This window comes from Mustelus asterias, chromosome 1 (assembly GCF_964213995.1).
Source record: "Mustelus asterias chromosome 1, sMusAst1.hap1.1, whole genome shotgun sequence".
Lineage (NCBI taxonomy): Eukaryota > Metazoa > Chordata > Chondrichthyes > Carcharhiniformes > Triakidae > Mustelus > Mustelus asterias.
The window spans coordinates 199,416,173-199,435,255 of NC_135801.1; the positions used below are offsets into that span (position 1 = coordinate 199,416,173).

At 47.8% G+C, this 19,083-nt stretch overlaps 1 protein-coding gene across 1 annotated transcript in view; it reads left to right on the forward strand.

The window, feature by feature from the left end:
* LOC144480823 (disintegrin and metalloproteinase domain-containing protein 12-like) overlaps positions 1 to 19,083 on the forward strand; it is a 308,106-nt gene that overhangs the window by 231,586 nt on the left and 57,437 nt on the right. The gene's annotated exons all lie outside the window — the stretch shown is intronic.

Genomic DNA, 19,083 nt, shown 5'->3' on the forward strand with positions numbered 1-19,083 from the left:
GCAGAAAGACAAAAACTGTTGAAGCTTTTTGTCTTGCACTCACCAGGACTGATTTGATTTGATTTATTGTCACATGTATACAGTCAAAGCATACCATTTATAGAGTACATAGAGGAAAAAGAAAAGAGAGAGTGAAGAATGTAGTGTTACAATCATAGCTAAAGTCATAGAGTCATAAAGGTTTACAACATGGAGGTGTGGAGAAAGATGATCTTAATATGTGGTACGTCCATTCAAAAGTCTGATGGCAGCAGGGAAGAAACTGTCTTGAGCTGAGGTGACCTGAGACTTTAACTGAGAATGCCAAATTTCAAATGGAGCCATAATTTATCCTGCATGAAAAAGGGTGCTGATTGATAGGCAAGTCCAATCTGATTGGCGGGGGCATTGCCATGGAAAATGGATGAGGGAACATTGTGCCCCATGCTTTTGTCGAAAAGGGGCACAATGCCGGAATGTGCTTTTTGCTTGCAGAAAGAGTGCACTGTGTTTGAATATATGTAGCTTCCAGCAAGTAATGGTGAGCCATATTATGAGCCGGATTGATAATGTTAAATTGGTTGTGTAGTTCTCAGCACGCTCTGAATTGTTCAGCAAGTGCTGTCCAAATCACAGAATCACATCTAACATTAAGACTGGGATTTTGCGCCTCTATTTGTTGCAGGTGCCCCGGCAATGTGATGTTACGTTGGCAATTTTATGACGGGTTTTTAAAAACTAGAAACTGCTGAGCTCACTTCCAAGGAGAGTTTGGAGTTGAGCATATAGTTTGCCACTGGCCACCAATGGCTATCAGAAGAGAGAGGGTAACGGTAAAGGAGCTGGCTAAGAACATAAGAACAGTAAGAAGTCTCACAACACCAGGTTAAAGTCCAACAGGTTTATTTGGTCACAAATACAATAAGCTTTCGGAGCGCTGCCCCTTCGTCAGATGGAGTGAAAATCTGTTCTCCAACAGTGCACAGAGACACAACATCAAGTTACAGAATACTAATTAGAGTGCAAATCTCTACAGCCAACCAGGTCTTAAAGGTACTGATAATGTGGGTGGAGGGAACATTAAACACAGGTTAAAGAGATGTGTATTGTCTCCAGACAGAACAGCTAGTAAGATTCTGCAAGATCAGGAGGCAAGCTGTGGGGGTTACTGATAATGTGACATAAATCCAACATCCCGGTTTAGGCCGTCCTCATGTGTGCGGAACTTGGCAATCAGTTTCTGTTCAGCGACTCTGCGCTGTCGTGTGTCGTGAAGGCTGCCTTGGAGAACGCTTACCTGAAGATCCAAGGCTGATTATGTGTACAAGATTATGAAGGGTATAGATAGGGTGAACAGTGGGAAGCTTTTTCCCAGGTCGGAGGTGACGATCACGAGGGGTCACGGGCTCAAGCTGAGAGGAGCGAAGTATAACTCAGATATCAGAGGGGCGTTTTTTACACAGAGGGTGGTGGGGGCCTGGAATGCGCTGCCAAGTAGGGTGGTGGAGGCAGGCACGCTGACATCGTTTAAGACTTACCTGGATAGTCACATGAGCAGCCTGGGAATGGAGGGATACAAACGATTGGTCTAGTTGGACCAAGGAGCGGCACAGGCTTGGAGGGCCGAAGGGCCTGTTTCCTGTGCTGTACTGTTCTTTGTTCTTTGTTCTTTGAATGCCCATGACTGCTGAAGTGCTCCCCCACAGGACGAGAACAGTCTTGCCTGGTGATTGTCGAGCGGTGTTCATTCATCCGTTGTCGTAGCGTCTGCATGGTTTCCCCAATGTACCATGCCTCGGGACATCCTTTCCTGCAGCGTATCAGGTAGACAATGTTGGCCGAGTTGCAAGAGTATGTACCGTGTACCTGGTAGATGGTGTTCTCACGTGAGATGATGGCATCCGTGTCGATGATCCGGCACGTCTTGCAGAGGTTGCTGTGGCAGGGTTGTGTGGTGTCATGGTCACTGTTCTCCTGAAGGACGGTCACCTCAGCACCTCACTGTACCGCAAACCCACGGATAACCTCATGATGCTCCGCTTCTCCAGCTTCCACCCTAAACACGTAAAAGAAGCCATCCCCTACGGACACGCCCTCCGAATACATAGGATCTGCTCGGATGAGGAGGATCGCAACAGACACCTCCAGACGCTGAAAGATGCACTCATAAGAACAGGATATGGCGCTCGACTCATCGATCAACAGTTCCGACGCGCCACAGCGAAAAACCGCACCGACCTCCTCAGAAGACAAACACGGGACACGGTGGACAGAGTACCCTTCGTTGTCCAGTACTTCCCCGGAGCGGAGAAGCTACGGCATCTCCTCCGGAGCCTTCAACATGTCATTGATGAAGACGAACATCTCGCCAAGGCCATCCCCACACCCCCACTTCTTGCCTTCAAACAACCACGCAACCTCAAACAGACCATTGTCCGCAGCAAACTACCCAGCCATCAGGAGAACAGTGACCATGACACCACACAACCCTGCCACAGCAACCTCTGCAAGACGTGCCGGATCATCGACACGGATGCCATCATCTCACGTGAGAACACCATCTACCAGGTACACGGTACATACTCTTGCAACTCGGCCAACGTTGTCTATCTGATACGCTGCAGGAAAGGATGTCCCGAGGCATTGGACATTGGGGAAACCATGCAGACGCTACGACAACGGATGAATGAACACCGCTCGACAATCACCAGGCAAGATTGTTCTCGTCCTGTGGGGGAGCACTTCAGTAGTCACGGGCATTCAGCCTCTGATCTTCGGGTAAGCGTTCTCCAAGGCGGCCTTCACGACACACGACAGCGCAGAGTCGCTGAGCAGAAACTGATAGCCAAGTTCCGCACACATGAGGATGGCCTAAACCGGGATGTTGGATTTATGTCACATTATCAGTAACCCCCACAGCTTGCCTCCTGATCTTGCAGAATCTTACTAGCTGTCCTGTCTGGAGACAATACACATCTTTTTAACCTGTGTTTAATGTTCCCTCCACCCACATTATCTGTACCTTTAAGACCTGGCTGGCTGTAGAGATTTGCATTCTAATTAGTATTCTGTAACTTGATGTTGTGTCTCTGTGCACTGTTGGAGAACAGATTTTCACTCCATCTGACGAAGGGGCAGCGCTCCGAAAGCTTATGGTATTTGCTACCAAATAAACCTGTTGGACATTAACCTGGTGTTGTGAGACTTCTTACTGTGCTTACCCCAGTCCAACGCCGGCATCTCCACATTAAGAGCATAAGAACATAAGAAATAGGAGCAGGAGTAGGCCATCTAGCCCCTCGAGCCTGCCCCGCCATTCAATAAGATCATGGCTGATCTGAAGTGGATCAGTTCCACTTACCCGCCTGCTCCCTATAACCCCTAATTCCCTTACCGATCAGGAATCCATCTATCCGTGATTTAAACATTTTCAACGAGGTAGCCTCCACCACTTCAGTGGGCAGAGAATTCCAGAGATTCACCACCCTCTGAGAGAAGAAGTTCCTCCTCAACTCTGTCCTTAACTGACCCCCCTTTATTTTGAGGCTGTGCCCTCTCGTTCTAGTTTCCTTTCTAAGTGGAAAGAATCTCTCCATCTCTACCCTATCCAGCCCCTTCATTATCTTATAGGTCTCTATAAGATCCCCGCTCAGCCTTCTAAATTCCAACGAATACAAACCCAATCTGCTCAGTCTCTCCTCATAATCAACACCCCTCATCTCTGGTATCAACCTGGTGAACCTTCTCTGCACTCCCTCCAAGGCCAATATATCCTTCCGCAAATAAGGGGACCAATACTGCACACAGTATTCCAGCTGTGGCCTCACCAATGCCCTGTACAGATGCAGCAAGACATCTCTGCTTTTATATTCTATCCCCCTTGCAATATAGGCCAACATCCCATTTGCCTTCTTGATCACCTGTTGCACCTGCAGACTGGGTTTTTGCGTCTCATGCACAAGGACCCCCAGGTCCCTGTGCACAGCAGCATGTTGTAATTTCTTTCCATTTAGATAATAATCCAATTTGCTATTATTTCTTCCAAAGTGAATAACCTCGCATTTGTTAACGTTATACTCCATCTGCCAGATCCTCGCCCACTCACTCAGCCTGTCCAAATCTCTCTGCAGACCTTCTACGCCCTCCACACGATTCACTTTTCCACTTATCTTTGTGTCGTGGTTTGGGGGCATGAAGATCACAGGGTTTGGGAGAGGTTGGAGGGGTCATGGAGAGTTGCGGGGTTGTGGGATGAATGTCTCTGAGTCCGGGGCACTGGATGCGGTGGTGGGAGACCAGTTCAGCCAGTTTTTCTCCTGGTCACTGGGTAGATTGGATGCTTCTGCAAGTTCAAGTCCTGGCATGGAGGTTGCAAACCTGGGAGCAATCCTCCTTGCAGCCACCCGTGGACCAAGAGGAAGTGACTGGTGAGTGCTGGGATGGTTTTAGATGGAGCTCTCCATGACTGAAACGTTGAGTTGATGGCGGGACGGAACACTCGCTATGGAGCCAGTGTCATTCCCACGGCCTAATTCCTTTTCTAAATGGCAAACAATGAGGTGTCTCACCCTGTCATCGCTGTTGTGAGGCTAAATGCACTTCTCCCACCCATCATGGGCCTTTGCCAAATATAAGAGCTCTCCTCCCCTTGTTCATAAGGTGGAGGGGGAATGTCTATTGTATAATTCCTAACACTCAGAAGGAGTGGGATGTCCAATGTTGCAACGGTGATGTCGTTCCAAGTCAGATTCGTGTGTGGCTTGAGGAGGAATCTCCAGGTGATGGTGTTACCATGTATATGCTGCTTGGTAGCACAGTGGTTAGCACTGCTGCCTCACAGTGTCAGGGACCCGGGGCAGCACGGTGGCACAGTGGTTAGCACTGCTGTCTCACATTGCCAGGGACCTGGGGTGACACTGTGGTACAGTGGTTAGCATTGCTGCCTCACAGTGCCAGGGACCCGGGGCAGCACGGTGGCACAGTGGTTAGCATTGCTGTTTCACATTGCCAGGGACCTTGGGTGACACTGTGGTACAGTGGTTAGCATTGCTGCCTCACAGTGCCAGGGACCCGGGCCGCACGGTGGCACAGTGGTTAGCATTGCTGTCTCACAGCGCCAGGGACCCGGGGCAGCATGGTGGCACAGTGGTTAGCACTGCTGCCTCACAGCGCCAGGGACCCGGGTTCGATTCCCAGCTTCAGTGGAGTTTGCACGTTCTTCCCGTGTCTGCGTGGGTTTCCTCTGGGTGCTCCGGTTTCCTCCCACAGTCTGAAAGACGTGCTAGTTGGGTGCATCGGCCATGCTAAATTCTCCCTCAATGTACCCGACCAGGCGCCGGAGTGTGGCGACTAGGGGATTTTCACAGTAACTTCATTGCAGTGTTAATATAAACCTACTTGTGACACTAATTTTAAAAATGGTGATCGGTGTTCAGGTTTGGAATATGCTGTTGAAGAAACCTTGGAGAGTTACAAAGAACAAAGAAAATTACAGCACAGGAACAGGCCCTTCAAGCCTGCACCGACCATACTGCCTTAACTAAAACCCCCTACCCTTCCGGGGACCATATACCTCTATTCCCATCTCATTCATGTACTTCTCAAGACGCCTCTTAAAAGTCACTACCGTATCCGCTTCCAATACCTCCCCTGGCAGCGAGTTCCAGGCACCCACCACTTTCTGTGTAAAAAATCTGCCTCGTACATCTCTTTTAAAACTTGCCCCTCACACCTTAAACCTGTGCCCCCTAGTAATTGACTCTTCCACCCTGGGAAAAAGCTTCTGACTATCCACTATGTCCATGTCCCTCATAATCTTGTAGACTTCTATCAGGTCTCCCATCAACCTCCGTCGCTCCAGTGAGAACAAACCAAGTTTCTCCAACCTCTCCTCATAGCTAATGCCCTCCATACCAGGCAACAACCAGGTAAATCTTTTCTGTACCCTCTCCAAAGCCTCCACATCCTTCTGGTAGTGTGGCGACCAGAATTGAACACTATATTCCAAGTGCGGCCTCACTAAGGTTCATAGAATCATAGAATCCCTACAGTACAGAAAGAGGCCATTTGGCCCATCGAGTCTGCACCGACCACAATCCCACCCAGGCCCTACCCCCATATCCCAACATATTTACCCACTAATCCCTCTAACCTACGCATCTCAGGACACTAAGGGGCAATTTTAGCATGGCCAATCAACCTAACCCGCACATTTTTGGACTGTGGGAGGAAACTGGAGCACCCGGAGGAAACCCACGCAGACATGAGGAGAATGTGCAATAATGGTTCTATAAAGTTATTGCAGAGTATCTTGTATACAGAGTCATGTGATAATGTAACCAGTGATAACATGCTGTGAGGATCAGCTGACCCGGTAAACTATGTAACCAATGGCAGAATGATGTGGTGGTCAGCTGACCGGTATAATTAGAAAGCAGATGGGTATTGTGGTGAGCTTGTGTGTTTCAGGGTGTGGCGTGAGGAATGAAGTTTATTTATGAAACCGTCTTCTTTGATTTATTTTGTGAAGTTATTTATTTTGTTGATTGTGACTGAAGTATCCTTCCTGCCAGACAATAGTCATACAGTACAGAAAAGGCCCTTCAGCCTATCGAGTCTGCACCCACAATAACTGCCACTAAAGGCATGCTCGTTCCATTTTCCTGCACTCGTCCCATACCCTTGAATGTTTTGATATTTCAAGTGCTCACCCAAATATTTTTATAAAAATAAAGGTTTTAAGGTTTCCGGCTTATACTACCTTCCCAGGCAGCGCATTCCAGATTCCCACCACCCTCTGAGTCAAGATTTTTTGTTTCAAATCCCTCTGAATATTCTGCCCCTTTGTAATTGATCCTCCAACCAAGGGGACCAGCTGCTCCATAATCACCCTATCCATACCCATCATAATCTTACACATCTCATTGTTCATCCTGAGAGAGGCAAGGAGGAGCGATTTGTTACAGGAGTGCTGGGGTAAGAGATCGACTTTTAAATCACGTTTTCGTAGGCTTGGTTTATTTATTTGTAAACTTTTAAAGTCTAGACTGGAAGTAGGCTGCGTGCGGGGTGTTATGGGAAGGGTTTTTGAATTTTCTTTTAGCGCACGGGAGGTTTAAAAAGCAGGCTGTATTATCCAGCGGGCAGCGTTGAGAGCGGGAAGCGGAGTGAGAGGGGAGCAGAGTGAGAACTGAAGGGCTGTGGCTCCAAGGGCTTAGGCGGAAAGGGCGAGGCGGAGAAGTGGCAGATGGACTTCAACCCAGATAAATGTGTAGTGGACCATTTTGGCAGGGATGAAGGAGTACAATATAAAGGGTAGAGGATCAGAAGGACCTTGGGAACCAGGTCCATAGGACTCTAAAATTGGTCTCGCAGGTGGAAGAGGTGGTTCAGGAGGCATATAGTGTGCTGGCCTTTATCAATCGAGGGATTGAGTTTAGGAGTCCGGGGATAATGATGCAGCTATATAAGACCCTTGTCAGACCCCACTTGGAGTACTGTGCTCAGTTCTGGTCGCCTCATTACAGGAAGGATGTGGAAAAGATTGAAAGGGTGCAGAGGAGATTTACAAGGATGTTGCCTGGATTGAGTGGCATGCCTTATGAGGATAGGCTGAGGGAGCTCGGTCTTTTCTCCTTGGAGAGACGGAGGATGAGAGGAGACCTACTAGAGGTATATAAGACGTTGAGAGGCATAGATCGGGTGGAATCTCAGAGGCTTTTTCCCAGGGTGGAAATGGCTGCTACGAGAGGACACAGGTTTAAGGTGCTGGGGGGTAGGTACAGGGGAAATGTTAGGGGGAAGTTTTTCACACAGAGGGTGGTGGGCGAGTGGAATCGGCTGCCGTCAGTGGTGGTGGAGGCAAACTCAATAGGGTCTTTTAAGAGACTCCTGGATGAGTACATGGGACTTAGTAGGATGGAGGGTTATAGGTAGGCCTAAAAGGTAGGGATATGTTCGAAACAACTTGTGGGGCCGAAGGGCCTGTTTTGTGTTGTAGTTTTTCTATGTTTCTATGTTTCTATGTAAGTTTAATTCTTAAGTATGTTTCTCTGCGTTCCTTGAAATAAGAAGGGAAATTATGAGTGTGAGGCCAGTCTGTTGTTCCCAATGTAGGATGTGGGAGGTCCTGGAGACTCCTCGCCTCCTGGACGTCCATATCTGTGATGGGTGTGTCGAGCTGCGGTTCCTAAGGGACCGTGTTAGAGAATTGGAACTGCAGCTCGAGGATCTTCGTCTGGTTAGGGAAAATGAGGAGATGATAGACAGGAGCTATCAGCAGGTGGTCACACCAGGGCCACGGGAGGCAGACAAGTGGGTAACGTCCAGGAAGGGGAAAGCTCGGGTGATAGAGAGCACCCCGGTGGATGTGCCCCTTCACAATAAGTACTCCTGTCTGAGTATTGCTGGGGGGGACAGCCCACCTGGGGGAAGCAGCAGTGGCCGTGACTCTGGAGCAGAGGCCGGCCCTGTAACTCAGAGGGCTAAGGAAAGGAGGAGGAAGGCAGTATTAATCGGGGACTCAACAGTAAGGGGGTCGGACAGGCGTTTTTGCGGAGGCAGACGGGAGTCTCGGATGGTGGTCTGCCTCCCTGGTGCCGGGATCCGGGATGTCTCTGATCGCGTCCCAGATATCCTGAGGTGGGAGGGAGAGGAGCCAGAGGTCGTGGTATATTGGTCCCGCTGACATAGGTAGGAAGAGGGAAGGGGTCATGAAAAGAGCATATAGGGAGTCAGGTAGACAGTTGGGAAGGAGGAACGCAAAGGTAGTAGTCTCAGGATTGCTGTCTGTGCCACGGGAAAGGGACAGCAGGAATGGAGTGAGGTGGAGGATGAATGCGTGGCTGAGGGACTGGAGCAGGGGGCAGGGATTCGGGTTCCTGGATCATTGGGATCTCTTGAGGGGCAGGTGTGACCTGTACAAAAAAGACGGGTGGCAGTTGAATGCCAGAGGGACCAATATCCTGGCAGGAAGGTTAGCTAAGGCTACTGGGGAGACTTTAAACTGGAAAGGTTGGGGGGAGGGAATCGTGATGAGGTGACTGAGAGCGAGGAGGGTAGCTCGCAAATAGAGAAGGATTGTAGACAGTGTAAGAGGGAGAATAGACGGGTGATGGAGAAGGGGAGAGCTCAGACCAAAGGTTGGAGATGTGTCTATTTTAACGCCAGGAGTGTAGGGAATAAAGTGGATGAGCTTAGAGTGTGGATCGATGCTTGGAAGTGTGATGTGGGACTTGGGGACAGGGACAGGACTGGATACTTCAGGTGCCGGCTTTCAGATGTTTCAGTAAGGACAGAGAGGGAGGCAGAAGAGCGGGGGGGACTGGCACTGCTGATCAGGGATAGTGTCACAGCTGTAGAGAAGGTAGAAGCCGTGGAGGGATTGTCTACGGAGTCTCTGTGGGTGGAAGTCCGGAGTGGGAAGGGGTCGATAACTTTGCTGGGTGTTTTCTACAGGCCACCCAATAGTAACAGGGATGTTGAGGAGCAGATAGGGAAATAGATCCTGGAGAGATGTAGTAATAACAGGGTTGTCGTGATAGGAGACTTTAATTTCCCAAACATCGATTGGAATATCCCTCGGGTAAGGGGTTTGGATGGGGAGGAGTTTGTTAGGTGTGTTCAGGAGGGTTTCCTGACACAGCATGTGGATAAGCCTACAAGAGGAGAGGCTGTACTCGATCTGGTACTGGCTAATGAGCCTGGACAGGTGTCGGATCTCTCAGTGGGGGAGCATCTTGGGGATGGTGATCATAACTCTATCTCCTTTACGCTAGCATTGGAAAGAGATAGAATCAGGCAAGCTAGGAAAGTTTTTATCTGGAGTAAGGGGAAATATGAAGCCATCAGGCAGGAGATTAGAGGCATAAATTGGAAGGTGGTATTCCCGAGGAAAAGTACCGAAGTAAGGTGGCAGATTTTCAAGGAATGTTTGTCTGGAGTTCTGCATGACAATGTTCCGATGAGACAGGGAGGTTTTGGTAGGTTACGGGAACCGTGGTGCACGAAAGCTGTGCTGAACCAAGTCAAAAAGAAAAGGAAAGCGTACTGAAGGCTCAGAGAGCGAGGCGATGATAGGGATCTAGATGAGTATACGGCTTGTAGGAAGGGGCTTAAGAAAGAAATTAGGAGAGCCAGAAGGGGTCACGAGAAGGCCTTGGCAGATAAGATTAAGGAGAACCCTGAGGCGTTCCATAAATATATGAAGAGTAAAAGGATGAGATGTGAAGGAATAGGACCTATAAAATGTGAAGGTGAGAAAGTCTGTACAGAACCGGAAGAAATAGCAGAGGTGCTTAATGAATACTTTACCTCCGCATTCATGGTGGAAAAAGACCTGGGTGGTTGTACTACAGGATTGAGGCGGACTGAAAAGATTGAGTATGTGGACATTAAGAAAGAGGATGTGTTGGAAACTTTGAATAGCATCAAGATAGATAAGTCGCCGGGACCGGGTGGGATGTACCCCAGGTTACTGTGGGAGGCGAGGGAAGAGATTGCAGAGCCTCTGGCGATGATCTTTGCGTCGTCGATGTAGACGGGAGAGGTTCCGGATGATTGGAGGATTGCGGATGTGGTTCCGATATTCAAGAAAGGGAATAGGGATAGCCCAGGAAATTACCGACCGGTGAGTCTAACCTCAGTGGTTGATAAGTTGACAGGATTTATGAACATTTAGAGAAGTTTAGTGTGCTCAAAAGTAGTCAGCACGGCTTTGTCAAAGGCAAATCATGCCTTACGAGCCTGATGGAGTTCTTTGAAAATGTGACTAAACACATTGACGAAGGAAAAGCGGTAGATGTGGTTTACATGGACTTCAGCAAGGCATTCGATAAGGTCCTCCATGCAAGACTTCTCGAGAAAGTGAGAGGGCATGGGATCCAAGGGGCTGTTGCCTTGTGGATCCAGAACTGGCTTGCCTGCAGAAGGCAGAGAGTAGTTGTAGATGGGTCTTTTTCTGAATGGAGGTCGGTCACCAGTGGAGTGCCCCAGGGATCTGTTCTGGGACCCTTGCTGTTTGTCATTTTCATAAATGACCTGGATGAGGAAGTGGAGGGATGGGTTGGTAAGTTTGCCGATGACACGAAGGTTGGTGGTGTTGTGGATAGTTTGGAGGGATGTCAGAAGCTGCAGCGTGACATAGATAGGATGCAAGACTGGGCAGAGAAGTGGCAGATGGACTTCAACCCGGATAAATGTGTAGTGGTCCATTTTGGTGGGTCAAATGGGATGAAGGAGTACAATATAAAGGGTAAGACTCTTAGCAGTGTAGAGGATCAGAAGGACCTTGGGGTCCGGGTCCATAGGACTCTTCAATCGGCCTCGCAGGTAGAGGAGGTGGTTAAGAAGGCGTATGGTGTGCTGGCCTTCATCAATCGAGGGATTGAATTTAGGAGTCGGGAGATAATGATGCAGCTTTATAAGACCCTCGTCAGACCCCACTTGGAGTACTGTGCTCAGTTCTGGTCACCTCATTACAGGAAGGATGTGGAAATGATTGAAAGGGTGCAGAGGAGATTTACAAGGATGTTGCCCGGATTGAATGGCATGCCTTATGAGGATAGGCTGAGGGAGCTCGGTCTTTTCTCCTTGGAGAGACTAAGGATGAGAGGTGACCTGATAGAGGTGTACAAGATGTTGACAGGTATAGATCGGGTGGATTCTCGGAGGCTTTTTCCCAGGGCTGAAATGGCTGCTACGAGAGGACACAGGTTTAAGGTGCAGCGGAGTAGGTACAGAGGAGATGTCAGGGGTAAGTTTTTCACACAGAGGGTGGTGGGTGAGTGAAATCGGCTGCTGTCAGTGGTGGTGGAGGCAAACTCGATTCGGGTCTTTTAAGAAACTTCTGGATGAGTACATGGAACTTAATAGGATTGAGGGCTATATATAAGCCTAGGTAGGTAGGGACATGACCGGCGCAACTTATGGGCCGTAGGGCCTGTTTGTGCTGTATTTTTTCTATGTTCTATGTTCTATCTCACTAATGTCCCCCCTTAGCCTTCTCTGATCTAATCAAAACAATCCAAGCCTATCTAGTCTCTCCTTATAGCTCAAATGCTCCATCCCAGGCAACATCTGGTGAATCTACTCTGTACTGCCGGAATTGCGGATAGCGAAGAGCATTGTCGGGCAATACAGCAGGATATAGATAGGCTGGAAAATTGGGCAGAGAGGTGGCAGATGGAGTTTAATCTGGATAAATGCGAAGTGATGCATTTTGGAAGAAATAATGTAGGGAGGAGTTATACAATAAATGGCAGAGTCACCAGGAGTATAGAAACACAGAGGGACCTAGGTGTGCAAGTCCACAAATCCTTGAAGGTGGCAACACAGGTGGAGAAGGTGGTGAAGAAGGCATATGATATGCTTGCCTTTATAGGACGGGGTATAGAGTATAAAAGCTGGAGTCTGATGATGCAGCTGTATAGAACGCTGGTTTGGCCACATTTGGAGTACTGCGTCCAGTTCTGGTCGCCGCACTACCAGAAGGACGTGGAGGCGTTAGAGAGAGTGCAGAGAAGGTTTACCAGGATGTTGCCTGGTATGGAGGGTCTTAGCTATGAGGAGAGATTGGGTAGACTGGGGTTGTTCTCCTTGGAAAGACGGAGAATGAGGGGAGATCTAATAGAGGTGTACAAGATTATGAAGGGTATAGATAGGGTGAACAGTGGGAAGCTTTTTCCCAGGTCGGAGGTGACGATCACGAGGGGTCACGGGCTCAAGGTGAGAGGGGCGAAGTATAACTCAGACATCAGAGGGACGTTTTTTACACAGAGGGTGGTGGGGGCCTGGAATGCGCTGCCAAGTAGGGTGGTGGAGGCAGGCACGCTGACATCGTTTAAGACTTACCTGGATAGTCACATGAGCAGCCTGGGAATGGAGGGATACAAACGATTGGTCTAGTTGGACCAAGGAGCGGCACAGGCTTGGAGGGCCGAAGGGCCTGTTTCCTGTGCTGTACTGTTCTTTGTTCTTTGTACTCCCTCCAGTGCAATCACATCCTTCCTCTTAGAATCATAGAATCTACAGCACGGAGACAGGCTCTTTGGCCCAAACTTGTCCATGCCGACCAAAATGCCCATCTCAGCTAACCCCAAATGCCTGCATTTGGCCCATATCCCCCTAAACCTTTCCTATCCGTATATCTGTCCTAATGCCTTTTAAATGTTGTCAATGTCGCTGCCTCAACCACTTCCTCCGGCAGCTCATTCCACATACGTACCACCCTCTGTGTAAAAAAGTTGCTCCTCAGGTTCCCATTAATTCTTTCCGCTCTTAAACCTATGGCCTCTAGTTCTCGATTCTCCAACCGTGGGAAAAAGAGTGAGTGCATTCACCCTATCCATGCCTCTCATGATCTTACACATCTCTATAAGATCACCCCTCAGTCTCCTACGCTCCAAAGAAAAAAATCTGAGCCTGTCCAATCTCTCTCTATAACTCAGTCCCTTGAGTCCTGGCAACATCCTTGTAAATCTCTTCTGCACTCTCTCCAGTTTAATAACACCTTTCCTATAGCAATGCGATCGAAACTGAACACAAGGCTCCAAGTGCGGCCTCACCAGCATCCTGTACAACTGCACCATAACTTCCCAACTTCTATACTCAATGCCCTGAGCGATGAAGGCCAGCATGCCAACAGCTTTCTTCACTACTCTATCTACCTATGACTCCACCTTTAGAGAACCGTACACCTGAACTCCAAGGTCCCTCTGTTCCACAATACTCCCTCAGGTCCTACCATTCACTGTGAGAGTTCTGCCTTGATTTGACTGCCTTAAGTGATGTAACCACAACTGCATTCCAGCTGTGGCCTAACCAACACTCTGTACAGCTCCAACATTACCTCCTTGCTCTTAAACTCTGTGCACAACTGATAAAAACAAATGCCCCATGTGCCTTCTTCACGACCCCTAAGCATCTGCTCTGTCGACTTCAGGGATCTGTGAATAAATACCCCAAGATCCACCTGTTCCTCTGAGCTTCGCAGTATCCTGCCATTCATTAAATACTCCCTCATCTTGTTACTTCTTTCAAAGTGCATCACCTCGGACTTAGCAGGGTGAAATACCATCTGCCACTGCTCTTCCCATCTGACCAACCCATCTATATTTTCCTGTAACCTACGACCTTCTTCTTCACTATTAACCACCTGACCAATCTCAGTGTCATCTGCAAACTTGCTGAACATTCCCCCCACATTTTCATCGATATCATTTATGTGTATAACAAACAACAAGCGACTCAGCAGTGAACCTTGTGGTACACTGCTGGACACTGATCTCCAATCACTGAAGCAGCCTTCCAGCACCACCCTTTGTGTCTAAGCCAGTTTCTGATTATCTCTCAAATTTCCCTGAATATGCTTTCACCATCTCAATCAGCCTCCTATGTGTGTCCTTGTCAAAAACTTTGCTAAAATCCATATAAACTACAGCAACTGAACTTCCATCATCCATACACTTGATCACATTTTGAAAACATTCTAACAAGTTTGTTAGGCATGAGCTCCCTCTGATAAAGCCATACTGACTAACCTTAATTAACCCTTTCCATGTGGAGATTAATTATCTGCTTCAGAATTTTCTCCAATAGTTTCCCCACCACTGACGTAAGACTTACTGGTCTGTAATTTCCTGGTTCATCTCTATCACTTCCTTGAAAAGTGGAACCACATTGGCCATCCTCCAATCCTATATCGTGCACACTGCTGCACACTGGTGGGGATGGGATTGGATATTGGACATCTTGGATGGGGCTCCAATCGAGCGGGCTGCTCTGTCCTGAATGGTGTTGAACTTCTTGAGTGTTCTTTAGCTGCACTCGTCCAGGCTTGTGGAGAGATTGCAATCACACTCCTGACATATGCCTTGTAGATTGTGAACAGGCTTTGGGGAAACAGGAGATGAGTTACTTACCACAAGATTTCTAGACTCTGACCTGCTCTTGTAACCACAATATTTATATGGCTAGTTCAGTCCAGTTTCTTGTCAAAGAACAATACAGAACAGGAACAGGTCTCTCAGCCCACCAAGTCTGTGCCGACACATATGCCTCTCTAATCTAATATTTTCTTGCCTCTTAAAGGTCCATATCCATCTATTCGCTGCCTATTCATGTATCTATCTAGATGCCCCTTGAACATTGTTATAGAATCTGCTTCCACCACCTCCATATATCAATGGTAAACCTCAGGATGTTGATAGTGGAAGATTCAGCAATGCGTAAAGAAGCCCCCCTAATATTCCCTTTAAACTTTTCTCCATTCACCCTTAACCCATGCCCTCTGGTTTTTTTCTCCCCTTGCCTCAGCGGAAAAAGCCTGCTTGCATTCACTCTAGCTATACCCATCAAAATCTTATACACCTCTATCAAATCTCCCCTCAATCTTCTACGCTCCAGGAAATAAAGTCCCAACCTATTCAATCTCTCTCTGTAACTCAGCTTCTCAAGTCCTGGCAACATCCTTGTGAACCTTCTCTGCACTCTTTCAATCTTATTTACATCCTTCCTGTAACTAGGTGACCAAAACTGTACACAATACTCCAAATTCGGCCTCACCAATGCCTTATATAACCTTACCATAACACTCCAACTTTTATACTCGATACTCCGATTTATAAAGGCCAATGTACCAAAGGCACTCTTTACGACCCTATCCACCTGTGACATCACTTTTAGGGAATTCTGTACCTGTATTCCCAGATCCCTCTGTTCAACTGCACTCTTCAGAGTCCTACCATTTACCCTGTACGTTCTACTTTGGTTTGTCCTTCCAAAGTGCAATATCTCACACTTGTCTGCGTTAAATTCCATTTGCCATTTTTCAGCCCATTTTTCTCGTTGGTCCAAATCCCTCTGCAAGCTTTGAAAACCTTCCTCACTGTCCACTACACCTCCAATCTTTGTATCATCAGCAAACCTGCTGATCCAATTTACCACATTATCATCCAGATCATTGATATAGATGACAAACAACAATGGACCCAACACCGATCCCTGCGGCACACCACTAGTCACAGGCCTCCACTCAGAGAAGCAATCCTCCACACCCACTCTCTGGCTTCTTCCATTGAGCCAGTGTCTTATCCAATTTACTACCTCCCCATGTATACCTAGCGACTGAACCTTCCTAAGTAACCTCCCATGAGGGACCTTGTCAAAGGCCTTGCTGAAATCCAGGTAGACGACATCCACCGCCTTCCCTTCATCCACTTTCCTGGTAACCTCCTCGAAAAACTCTAATAGATTGGTCAAACATGACCTACCCCGCACAAAGCCATGTTGACTCTCCCTAATAAGTCCCTGTCTATCCAAATATTTGTAGATCCTATCCCTTATCACACCTTCCAATAACTTGCCCACCACCGACGTCAAACTTACTGGCCGATAATTTCCCGGATTTCTTTTGGAACCTTTTTTAAACAACGGAACAACATGAGCCACCCTCCAATCATCCGGCACCTCCCCCGTGAATACTGACATTTTAAATATGTCTGCCAGGGCCCCTGCAAGTTCAACACTAGCTTCCCTCAAGGTCCGTGTGAATACCCTGTCCGGTCCTGGGGATTTATCCACTCAGATTTGCCTCAAGCCAGCGAGCACCTCCTCCCCTTTAATCTGTAAAGGTTCCATGGCCTCCCTACCAGTTTGCCCTATTTCCGTAGACTCCATGCCCGTTTCCTCAGTAAATACGGATGCAAAAAAACCATTTAGTATCTCCCCCATCTCTTTTGGTTCCATACACAGTCTACGACTCTGGTCTTCAAGAGGACCAATTTTATCCCTCACTATCCTTTTGCTCCTAACATACCTATAGAAGCTCTTTGGATTTTCCTTCACTCTGTCTGCCAAAGCAACCTCATGTCTTCTTTTAGCCCTCCTGATTTCCCTTTCCCTTCCCTTCCCTTGCCATCACAGTTGTCCAGTTCTTGCTATGGACATGAACTGCTTCAATAGCTGAGGATTAGTGAATAATACTGAACATTGTGAATTAATTAGCAAACATTCCCACATCTGATCTTATGACCAGAGAACATAGAATACCGACAGTTCAGAAGGAGGCCATTGGGCCCATTGAGATTGCACCAACAAAAATTCCACCCAGGCTTTATCCCTGTAACCCCACGCATTAACCCTGCTAATCCCCCTGACACTAAGGGGCAATTTAACGTGGCCACTTCACCTAAGCCGCACATTTTTGAATGGTGGGAGGAAACCGGGGCACCCGGAGGAAACCCATGCAGACACGGGGAGAGCTTGCAAACTCCACATAGACAGTGACCCAAGGCCAGATTGGAACCCGGGTCCCTGGTGCTGTGAGGCAGCGTTGCTAATCACTGTGCCACCATGATGGATGGAAGATCTTGGGTGATCAGTGACGTAATGGGTAAAATCAGGCTAATGCTATGTGGATATGGATTCAAATCCCATCATGGTAGCTGGTGGAATTTGAATTCAGTTAATTAATCTGGAATATAAAACTTGTCTCAGTTATGGTGACCTGGAAATTTCACCAATAGTCATAAAAATCCACCTGGTTCACTAATGCCCTAATGTACGGAAATCTGCCGTACTTACCTGGTCTGGCCTACATGTGACTCCAGAACCACAGCAATGTGATTGACTTTTAAATGCCCTCTGAATAAGCCATTCCATTCAAGGGTAATTAGGGATGGGCAATAAATGTTGGCCTTGCCAGTGATGCCCACACACTATGAAAAAAAACCAACTGAAGGTGGTTAGGCCGTGGACTCTCCCCTGAGGAACTCTTGCAGTGATGTCCTAGAACAGAGATAATTGGCCTCCACCCACCACAACCATCATCCTTTGTGCTCGGTGTGACTCCAACCAATGGAAAATTTTGCAACTAATTTGCATTGACTCCAGTTTTGCTCGGACTCCTTGATACCATACTGGACAGCTGGCTGGTGATGCAGAGTGATGCCAACAGCACAGGTTCAATTCCCGTATCAGCTTGGGTTATTCATGAAGGCCCGACTTCACAAACCTGCCCCTCGCCTGAGGTGTGGTGATCCTCAGGTTCAATCACCACCAGCCAATTCTCCCTCTCAAAGGAGAGAGCAGCCTATGGTCACCTGGGACTATGGCGAATTTACCTTTTACAAAATAAATGAGAAAATCAATCGGAGGACATCTACTCCTCTTTGTTGTATATGACATTCTGGAATCCTTGACCAAAAAATAATTGATTTGAAACTTCAGTAGACACTTCCTCTCTTGGAATTAATTCTGCATCACTCTCATGGGGTTCACCTCCATCGGAATAAACCTCCATCCTATTAGGTTGTCCATTTGACTCCAGAATCAGCCAGAATCTCTGTGATTCACCTTGCATGGATAAGATGTTCAGTTGGAGATTTTAATCATATTTTTGGACATTCTCTTCTTCACAGTTGGAATTACTTTCTTCCATGCTGTCAATTATTTTTGGAACTTGTTCCTCTTTTTGAAAAGATCCAGTGTTGCAGGAAAATCCATGGTAGGCTCCAATTTATTTTTTATTCATTTGTGGGACATGGGTGTCACTGGCTGACCAGCATTTATTGCCCATTCCTAGTTGCCCTTGAGAAGGTGGTGGTGAGCTGCCTTCTTGAATCGCTGCAGTCCATGTTCTGTGGGTTGACCCACAATGCCGTTAGGGAGGGAATTCCAGGATTTTGACCCAGCAACTGTGAAGGAACAGCAATATATTTCCAAGTCAGGATGGTGAGTGGCTTGGAGGGGAACTTGCAGGTGGTGGCATTTCCATTTATCTGCTGCCTTTGTCCTTCCATATGGAAGTAGTCGTGGGTTTGGAAGGTGCTAAGGATCTTTGGTCAGTTGCTGCAGTGCATCTTGTAGATAGTACACACTGCTGCTACTGAGTGTCGGTGGTGGAGGAATTGAATGTTTGTAGATGTGGTGCCAATCAAGCGGGGCTGCTTTGTCCTGGATGGTGTCGAGCTTCTTGAGTGTTGTTGGAGCTGCAACCATCCAGGCAAGTGGGGAGTATCCATCACACTCCTGACTTGTGCCTTCTAGTTGGTGGATAGGCTTTGGGAGTCAGGAGGTGAGTTACTCGCCACAGTATTCCTAGCCTCT